Genomic DNA, 10,198 nt, shown 5'->3' on the forward strand with positions numbered 1-10,198 from the left:
AGAGCTAGTCATGGGGTACCCCCTCGAAGTCAGGGTTCCTCATGAAGTTGAAGCCCTAATGACTAAAGAAAAGACTCAAGCCTTCTCTCACCAGCGTTTAGCCTGGTACGAAATGACTCTGCTAGCTGCCGAGAACGCGCGCATCTCACGCTGTACTAGCCTCAACCCGGCCTCGCTTTTGCCTCATCCCGAGGATGGAGAGCCACATCACGACTGCTGCACCGTCGTTTGCATGATGGAAAAGCCCTGAGACGACCTCACTGATGTGCCCCTGAACAATCCTGACTTAGTCTTCTATGTGGATGGGTCCTCCTATATAGAAGCTGGAGTTCGTCGGACTGGGTATGCGGTCGTCATTGACTTCAACATCGTTGAAGCAAAGCCCTTATCTCCCCGGCTAAGTGCACAAGCAGCTGAACTGATTGCTTTAACTTGTGCATGTGAACTAGCAACCGGAATGATTTTAAACGTATACACTGACAGTCGGTATGCGTTTGGGATTTGCCACTCCACCGGGCAATTATGGAAACAGCGAGGCTTCATTACTTCTTCTGGAGCAAAGATTGCAAATTCCACTCAGGTTTCTGAGCTCCTGGAAGCCATCCAGAAACCCAGACAGATAGCCGTAATGCATGTTGCCACACACACCGGCGCGAGCATGCCTGAGGCTAAATGAAATGAGCAGGCGAATGCTGCTGCCAAAGTCACCGCTTAGCAACCCATAAGTCTCAATGCCCTTGATCTTGTGTGGGAGAAACCCAGAGCCTTAGAAGGATATGAGCAAGCGTGCAAAGGAGAAGAAGAAGAATGGAAACGTCTCTATGGGGCTTATTCAAAGGATGGACTATGGTACATTAGCGATAACCGCCCCATCTTGCCTAAAGCACTACAGCGGCCCCTGTGCCAAATAGTCCATGGGCAAGGTCATTATGGGGCAGCTGCCATAGCTGAAACATTCTCCGAGTTTGGTTCACCCCTGGGATCCACGCGGTGGCTAAACAAGTGACCAGCGTCTGCCCCATTTGCCCGGTGTTCAACTCTGGCCCAGAGAGAAAAGCCCCACCTGGGGGCCGACCTTGGGCATATCAACCATTTGAGAGACTGCAAATAGACTTCATTGAACTTCCGCGGTGCCGAGGATACAGATATGCCTTAGTAGTGCGAGATCAGCTCACCCATTGGGTGGAGGCGTTTGCTGCCACCCATGCCTCTCATCAGCAAATCGCTCACGCACTTCTAAAAGACATTATTTCGCGGTTTGGCATACCCCAAGTCATTAACTCAGATCAAGGAGGTCACTTCACCTCCCAGGTCTTACAAACAATTTATACACGATTGGGAATCACTAGGCAGCTTCACACCCCTTATCACCCTCAGTCATCTGGAGGGGTGGAAAGGGCAAATCGAACTCTAAAAACCCTTCTAGGCAAAGTGTGTTCGGAAACTCAGCTTAAGTGGCCCGAGGCATTGCCTCTTGCACTGTTTGCTATGCGAAACATGCCTAGAGCTGATGTTAAGATATCTCCCTATGAGCTTTTGTTTGGTCATCCACCCCCCCATTACCCATGGTTTCCTTCTGCCAGCTACAGGATTGCTAGCGGGGGATGAGAATTTAACCCATTATGTGATTTCTTTGCAGAAGCAGCTTACTACTTTACAGCGCCGTGTTGCCGTTCAGCAACCTGTACCCTTTGATTGCGAGATACACCCCTTCAGTCCCAGTAACTACGTGTGGGTCCGTGTTCCGCGACGGAAAAGTTGGCCAGAGCCAACATGGGAAGGACCATGCCAAGTCCTACTAACCACCCACTCTGCAATCAAGATCGCTAAAAGGAATTCATGGATCCATCACACACACGTGAAACCTGCAGTGTTTACCCCAACAAAACCTCATCGTGTACCTCCCCTTCGGCTGCGGAAATCCAACAGTCAATGGACAATATGGGCCTTGCAAGTACTGTCATAAGTATATTTGTGTTAGTGGTCTGTCTGCCCACATTAATCGGGTGCCCCTGCAGTCTCACCCAGTTTAGAGCAGCCTATCCTGGCACCCAACTAAGATATTCTAATACCAAACAAGTTCAACTGTTCTCAGATGTTCTTTGATTTTAACCTGTTGTTGTATTCAGTGTATTGGAACCCTACCTTCTGTATTATCCACATGTTGTAGATGTACTATGCATAACATAGAAGAATGTGTTGAAATGTCTAAAGCTGAAGTGCTAGAATGCAAGAAGTGTTTAGATGCTAAGTATGGTAGAAAGTGATCCCGGCCTTTGAAGGCCGGGATCAAAGGGGGGATTGTAGAAATTTACTAACAAGACCATAAATAATAGTGTAGAAGTTAACTATAAAGCAGACTCAGCACTTCAAGGACACAGGCCTAGTCGCCTTGAAGTCTGAAACAATCAAGGATGTATAGCCCTCCTCCCTATTAGTTAGCATGCAGCCAAAAACCAGTTTGAAACAATTAAGAGTTTTCTCACACTGATCTGATATCTTGTTTTCTTTCACAGTGGAAAATTCCCACCTGCGCGTGCATCTTGTCTGTAAACTATAAATCGCCTCTAACAGTTTTATTCGGGGCCTCTGAGCTTGCTCAGGGTGCCCAGCATGCTGAATAAAATTTGAGACTGACAGCAACTCTGTGTCTTTGGGAACAGCTCCACAAGGGGTCACGAACTCCTCAACACACAGCTTGGTGGTGGGAGGCTCTGCAGCCCCATGGAGCTGAGCCTGGTGGTGGGAGGTAGGGGAAAGCCACTGGCCAGGGCTGCACTTGGAGCTGCTTCGCCACTGTCTCTCCTGCCTCCTCCCGCTGTCGGGCTGAGCTCTGTGGGGTTGGCAGAGCGTCCTGGAGGCAGCCCTGGCTCTCTCCCGCCTCCCAACACTGGGCTGCTTCAAAATTCAAAACATTTTGAAACTTTCAAAATGTTTCGAGTGTCCTCATTTAGCTTTGCAGTTTCAAAACCTTTTGTTTCATTTTGATTTGACTGTTTTGAGCCCGAAACATGTCAAAACAGCTTCAAAAACGAAACACCTGCTGAAATTTCGCACAGTCCTAGTGTTCAGGCACCAGTGGTGCTCCAGTAAAAGTATTAAGAGCTTATTAATTGGAAGAAAGTATTGATTAAATAAGAAGAGGGTTTGGACCGTTGAACATCACCCCTTTTATAATTGCTGCAGCTTTAGATGTAGTGCACTAGTCTCTTTCTTTGCCTTTCAGTGGATGCTATATGCCTAAGGGCCCCTCCAGATGTGAAGGTAAAGGCATGAGGAGATATGATGTGCAATCCACACAATCACGTTGCTATCCCACATGTGCAAATGTTCTGAAGAGACCTAGCTGTTATGGCACATCCAAGTCTCTTCATTCATTGTTTGCTACTTTTCACCCATCTACCTTTCCAAAATTACCATTGCATGTTTATTTGGTATCTTGGAACACTAAAAGATGAATCACCACTGGGATCTGCATTAATGCCACTCCACTAAATAAAACTGTTTCTGTAAATTATGGGATCAGCACCTCCTGGTTTGTCAGAGACAAGCCTCCTTGCAGTTACTTTGCTAGATTACTACTACTCACTTGATTATTTCTAAGCCTTTGCACAGCATAAAATTTCTGCTGCCTTTAGTATTGAATATGCCTTGGAAAATTGGGAATTCTTTGTTGGAGTCTTAAATATTTCTCAGGAGGACAAGCTATTTAGCAGGGAGGTAGACCTGCTGTGTGAATCTCCTACCTATAATCATCACACACCCAAGAACTGCATAGCCGTGAGCTCCTGGTTCTTTTGTTTCTTCAGTTTGCCACCTGTGGCTGTGCACGTTAAATATAATCTATGTCTAGAATGGAGTAACTTTCCCACCCTGTTTCTGCTTCTGGTCTCTGACTGATGAATTTTGGGCTATCCTCAAGTTTAAATTTGACTTTTATATAACCTTGAACAAGAAAGAGCTGACGTGGGAAGAAAAGGAAACTGTGATTACAGACTGTGAGGGAGACGTTGGAGCAGACAGGCAATCAGCACAGGAAAGAGACTTTTCAGAGAGAAAAAAATCAAGACTTCAGACAGCACTCTGAAGTCTTCCTCAACAGTGTCTGTGGATCTTTGTTTGAACTTCTTTTTGAGGCTGGTATGCCAGCTTTTGTTTCCATGCACTTTCTTTACCAAAGCCCAGATGATTTCTGGAGGGGAAGAGGGGAGCTTTGTAGCCTCATTCCTCTGCAGATCTGAATCCAGGAGTACAAAAGGAAAGGGTGGCCTCCTGGACTCCATTTACCCCTCTCTGCCACGGTGCAGTAGTACCTGCTTGGATTGCTTACTTCAGCTGTGGAGTTCAATTCCGTCTTCAGTGTTATCCTACCTTTCATACATTTGGGTGGAATCAGCCTGACTAGAGGTAGCAATAGAAGTAGCAATCTCTGCATTTGGGAAGTCCAGGAGGTCCATAGTGCAGTTATCTATTACCTACAAAGATACCAGGCCCTAAGGCAATTCTTCATTTACTTCTAAATGGTATAGAAGACTTGTTTGGAATTTGTCAGCAGTGCAAAATATTTAAATATAGTATCTGCAATACATTTGAGTGTTTATGTATGTGATGAAAAGAGCTTTTCAAGCTTTTAGAACACTGCATTGAGGAAAATGCATGTGTTTTGCTTTGTTTTCCTATCCTTTCCTTTCCTTTCCTTTTCGTTTCTTCTGGGAAGCAACTGTATTTTAGTAAAATTAATGCCTTTCGGTTCAAGGATGTAGCTGTTTCCTTAGCTGCATCTCATTTCATTGGCTCTGTCTAGTGGTAGAAAATCATGTTAGTTAGAGATCTAATGATTCCATCACTATTTTGATAGCTCTTATTATGTTTTAAGCTTGTCATCAAAATAAATTAACAAGGGCAACATTTAAAGTGTGGTCAGGTAGTCTCTAAACAGCTGCTTGATTGAAATACACAAAATACCCCAAATATATTGATCCCTTTAAACTTAGCAGCCTGATTGCTGTAACTGTAACAGAGTATTGATCTCTCCACAGAAAAAAGTAATTCTGGGTTTTCATTCTTCCCCCCTTTCCTTCCCTTCTCTCAGTCAAAGAAACAAGAGGTAGTACAAGCACTAACAGCTTTGCATTTATTTTAAAGAGGTTTCATTTGACCTTTCTAGTACTGCCCTGTAAAAATCACCTTCATTAGTTTGGTACATTAGGTTTGATGTTAGGGGATGATGTCTTGGAACCTTCCATGAATACCACTGTATTTTTTCCTGACAAAGACATGAAAGAGCATAAAGGAGCTGAAGACTTCCAGAAATATCTGTAAATTCTATAAACATTGCAGACAGAGCAATGGGCACTGAAAAAGTGTCTTTGCTTTAAAAAATACTAAAAGCAGAGTACTTTAAATATTAAAATTCATAAATCTTTTCAGCCAGAAAGGCCCACTATGCTTATCTAGTCTGACTCCTGCAAAACATGGGCAACAGAATTTCACCAAGAGATTTTCTTCATCAATCTCCTAACTGATCTAGACCACATCTTTTAGAAAGAGATCTGATCTTGATTTAAAAACTTCCAGCGACAGAGACCACCCTATCCATAAGTGACCATTAACATGGTTAATGGCCCTGATTGTGAAAAAAAATGGCTTATTATTTATAGCCTGTTTTTATTGAGGTTCAGCTTCCAGCCACTGGATCTTGTTATGCCTTTCTCTGCTACAGCTTCTTTTCATCAATTACGGATTGTGATTAAGTCACCTCTTAACCTTTTTTTTAGATGCACTAAATAAATTGATTTTAATTAATCTCCCACTGCAAGGAGAATGTCTCAAATCCACATCATTCTGGTTGTTCTTTTCTGAGCCCTTTCCAAATTATCAACATCCTTCTTAAGTGCTGACACCAGAACTGGACTAGGTATTCCAATAATACTGCCTACACTGTTAATATTTTCTGGCTTCTACTCGATGTTCCCCTGCTTAGACAATGGGTCATATTGGAAGCTCACATTCTTGTTTATCCAGCATGACCCTTAAATAGCTGCTTTCCAAAATATAATCCTTTATTCTAGAAATATGATCTGGATATCCATGTTGGGTTCCTAGATGTCTGTCTCTGCATTTTACTGTATTAAGATCTGCATTGTTTGAAGGAACTCCAAGGTTACTATGTAATCCATATCACCATGAAGAACTGGCCTATTCTTATCATTTTTTACCATTTTGACAGGTTTTATGTTACCTGCAAACTTTACCAGCATTGACTTCATGTTTTCTTTTCAATATAGGTGCCAGAGCAGAAAAGTTAAAAGTGTCTTGCCAGGTGCTGGGGGATTGGAAACTGGCTAATGTGGTCCCAATTTTCAAGAAAGGGAGGAGGGAGGACCCGGGTAACTATAGGCCTGTAAGCCTCACCTCGGTCCTCGGGAAGATCTTGGAGAGAATCATCAAGGAGCACATCTGTGGGGGCCTGCAGGGGAGATCATGCTCAGGGGCAATCAGCATGGGTTCATCAAAGGCAGGTCCTGCCTGACCAACCTGGTTGCCTTTTATGACCAGGTGACTAAATCCTTGGATGATGGTGTTGCCGTGGATGTAGTCTTTCTAAACTTTAAGAAGGCCTTTGACACTGTCTCTCACCCCATCCTCATCAATAAGTTAAGCAACTGTGGCATTGATGCCTACACAGTTGGATGGGTAAAAAATCGGCTGAAGGGGCGTGCCCAGAGAGTAGTGGTGGATGGGTTGTACTCAACTTGGTGAGATGTGAGCAGTGGGGTACCCCAGGGTCAGTCCTCAGACCCACACTGTTTAACATCTTCATCAGTGACTTGGATGAGGGGGTGGAAAGCATGCTGTCCAAATTTGCTGATGACACTAAGATGTGGGGGAAGGTGGACACACTTGAAGGGAGAGAGAGGCTGCAACTAGATTTAGAAAGACTACAAAAGTGAGCAGACGAAAATAGGATGGGGTTCAACGTAGACAAATGCAGGGTGCTGCACCTTGGGAGAAGGAAGCCACAGCATACATACAGGCTACGGAGTTCCCGTCTTGAAAGCACAGAGGCGGAAAGGGATCTTGGAGTCATTATTGACTCCAAGATGAACATGAGCCGCCAATGCCAGACCGCAGCCAGCAAGGCCAGCCATACCTTGTCATGCATCCAAAGGTGCATCTCAAGCCAGTCCATAGGTGATACTCCCCCTCTATGCGACTTTGGTCAGGCTGCAGTTGGAGTACTGCGTCCAGTATTGGGTGCCGCACTTCAAAAGGGATGTGGCCAGCCTGGAGAGGGTTCAGAGGAGGGCCACATGCTTGGTGAGAGAGCAGCAGAACAGGCCCTATGAGAGACTGAGGGACCTGAACTTGTTCAGCCTCAGAAGCGGAGGCTGAGGGGGGACCTGGTGGCTGCCTACAAACTCATCAGGGGAGATCAACAGCAAATAGGTAGAGCCCTTTTCTCCCCAGCACCATCTGGGGTGACAAGGAACAATGGTAATAAGCTGATGGAAAATAGGTTTAGGTTAGAGATCAGAAGGCAATATTTTACAGTTAGGGTGGCCAAAATCTGGAACCAACTTTCCAGGGAAGTGGTCCTCGCCCCTACCTTGGGCAAATTCAAAAGGAGGTTGGATGATCACCTGTCTGGGGTCTTGTGAACCCAGCATTCATTCCTGCCTGTGGCAGGGGTTCAGGCTAGATGATCTGCTCAGGTCCCTCCTGACCCTAGCTACTATGAAACTATGAATCTGGAGGTATGATTCAAACTTTGCTTGAGATACATAAGAGTTGCCATTAACTGGGTCAGACCCAGTATCCTGTGTCACACAATGGCAGAGTGTGGCTCCTGAAAGGGAGAATGAGTTGGGTATGACCAGGATTTTACCACTGTTCCACTCTTACTTGCAGCCTCCAGCATTTAAGGTCTATAAAGTTCTGACTCATAGACTGTATCCCTAACTCCTGTGCTGAAGACTGCCTTAGTTGACCTAGTATTTGGCTTGAGGAGTCAAAGGCAGCCAGATGTGATGATAACTGCATATCTTCCTTGTGTCCCATTATCTGTGGAAACTGGCATGTCCTAACTATGCCAGGCTCAGGTGCAGCTAAGACTTTTTTCTCAACTAATTAATAAAGATACCAAATAGCATTGGACCAAGAACAGATCTTTAATGAAAATCCATTAACAGGGATTTTTACAATTGGATGATTGTAACAGGGATGTCTGTTCCTTTAGGAGGAAATAGTCAGTCCTGCTGGGCGAGCCCAGCTGTAGGGCTTTTGGGCAGGCAGAGAGTATCCCACTAGGCTCTTTTAAAAAATCCCAGAAGAGTAATCAATACAGGAGGAAGCAAGTTGTACACACAATTATTTATTACAGGAAGGGGCTCAGGCTGGTGTGCTGGAAGCCAGAGGGATCCTCCTTTATTGCCTGAGACAGGGTAGAATGGTTTTGGTTTTATTTCTTGGCTTTTTGTTGCCTAAAGACTGTGGTTGCTTGCAGACATTAAAAAAAAGCAACAACCCCCACTCCCCCCATACTTTACTGAAAGAAGCAGCACATTACTTGGACCTGACTCCACAGCATCTGCATAGATTGGGCACTTCAGCAGGGCTTTTTGGCACTGTCCTGGGAGTAAAAATAACGAGCGGCACTTACCGGCAGCTCGGGATGGGATGCGCATGGGATGGAAGGAGGAACCCGCGTGGCTCATTAGCCGCCTTTTTGTGCAATTACGGCTGGCCAGTGACGTCAGTGTTGGACGCCGGCTGGCAGAAATAAAAATGGTGGCCGCTGCTGCGGAGGGGGGGGATAGCTGTGGAACGAAGCTGCGGTTGATGCCAGCAGCAGGGAAGACCCCACATGCTGGACCCGGGGAGCCCAACAAATAGGAGCAGACGCAGGCTGGGGAGAGTGGAGCACCCCAACAAAAGTCCGCGCTGGACGACGAGGGAGCGACAGGTTTGCTGGCCAGAGGTGGAGCTGAAGTGGCAACTGGAAGCAGAGCGGAGCCCAGGTGGGAGTGCCGGGACAATGGGCCACGGAGGAAGGCATGACAGGGGGAGAAGACCCCAGGAGAACCCTAAAGGGGTTTGTGGTTGGGGCGGGTATTGCCGCCAGGTTCCATTGGATTGAGGAACAGATGGGAGTAGGTCCGGGAAGCGACGGGTCAAGAGGAAAGCATTCCCTCCCTGTTAGGCTCCGGGGAAAAGGATAGTAAGGGGGAGGTAATAGCTTACTGGTCGGTTTTTGTTAATTTGTTTATTTTTGTGACCCTGGGCGAAGGGGCATAGGAGATAGGGACAAGTGCCCAAGGGAGTGGGGCTGTGGAGAAGACTCGGCAGGGTTCCCCCCCTTCGTAGTTGTATGTACCCCTGAAGGAAGGGATGGAGGTGTGAATGGCTGTGGGGCAGGCCCACATGGGCAAGCAGGGCCTTAAGCTGCTGGCTTCTAGACGCAACAGTGGAGAGCGTGACCCCGTGAGTAGAGGCTGCGGATAACGGCTAGGCGGCACATCAAAGAAGGTGTGAGGCCGGGGTGTAGGGGTGGTGGAGCCCCGTGAGCGACCACTGGGCAAACCCTGGGCCACTGAGTATCCCATCAACCAACCCCACCTACTAAGGAACACCAAGTCGTGGCAGGAGAGAATGGGGTTGGCAACGTGGGAAGGAGAGAACTATTCCAGCAACGACACGAGCCCGGAAGGTGCTTGACATCCACCAGTAGAATGAAGGCAGCCCAACAGCAGTTATTTGAAGCCCGGCGGTCACAGGCACTTTCAGCTAAAGTGGTTCAATCAGCTTTTAGAAAAGGGGTTGGCAATGTTTTTGGCCACAGTGCCACAAACACCCCAACCTAAACCCATGCCTTGACTTGGCATGCCAGGAGCAGATGTGGATGGAGGGGGTGAGAGCTGTAAGGGGTTTGATCCTCATTGTTGGTAGCAGGTGCATGTACACCTCCAGGTGGATGGTGGGGTAATGACTGGGGTTGCACTGCCCCAGGCCTTTCCCTGCCATGTACTCTGAGGTGCATGTGCAGCTGCCACTGGCTATGGAGCCTGGGCTTGCAGCAGGCAGTGGACAGGCTGTAAACAGCTGCACCAGGATCCAGAGCTCTAACTCCATTCCATGACCAGTGGTGGCTGCCCATGTGTCTCAGTGTGCACAGCGGGGCAAGGGCCAAGATTTACAA

This window comes from Gavialis gangeticus, unplaced genomic scaffold (genome assembly GCF_001723915.1).
Source record: "Gavialis gangeticus isolate Ggan-Ray unplaced genomic scaffold, GavGan_comp1, whole genome shotgun sequence".
In the NCBI taxonomy this organism is placed as follows: domain Eukaryota; kingdom Metazoa; phylum Chordata; order Crocodylia; family Gavialidae; genus Gavialis; species Gavialis gangeticus.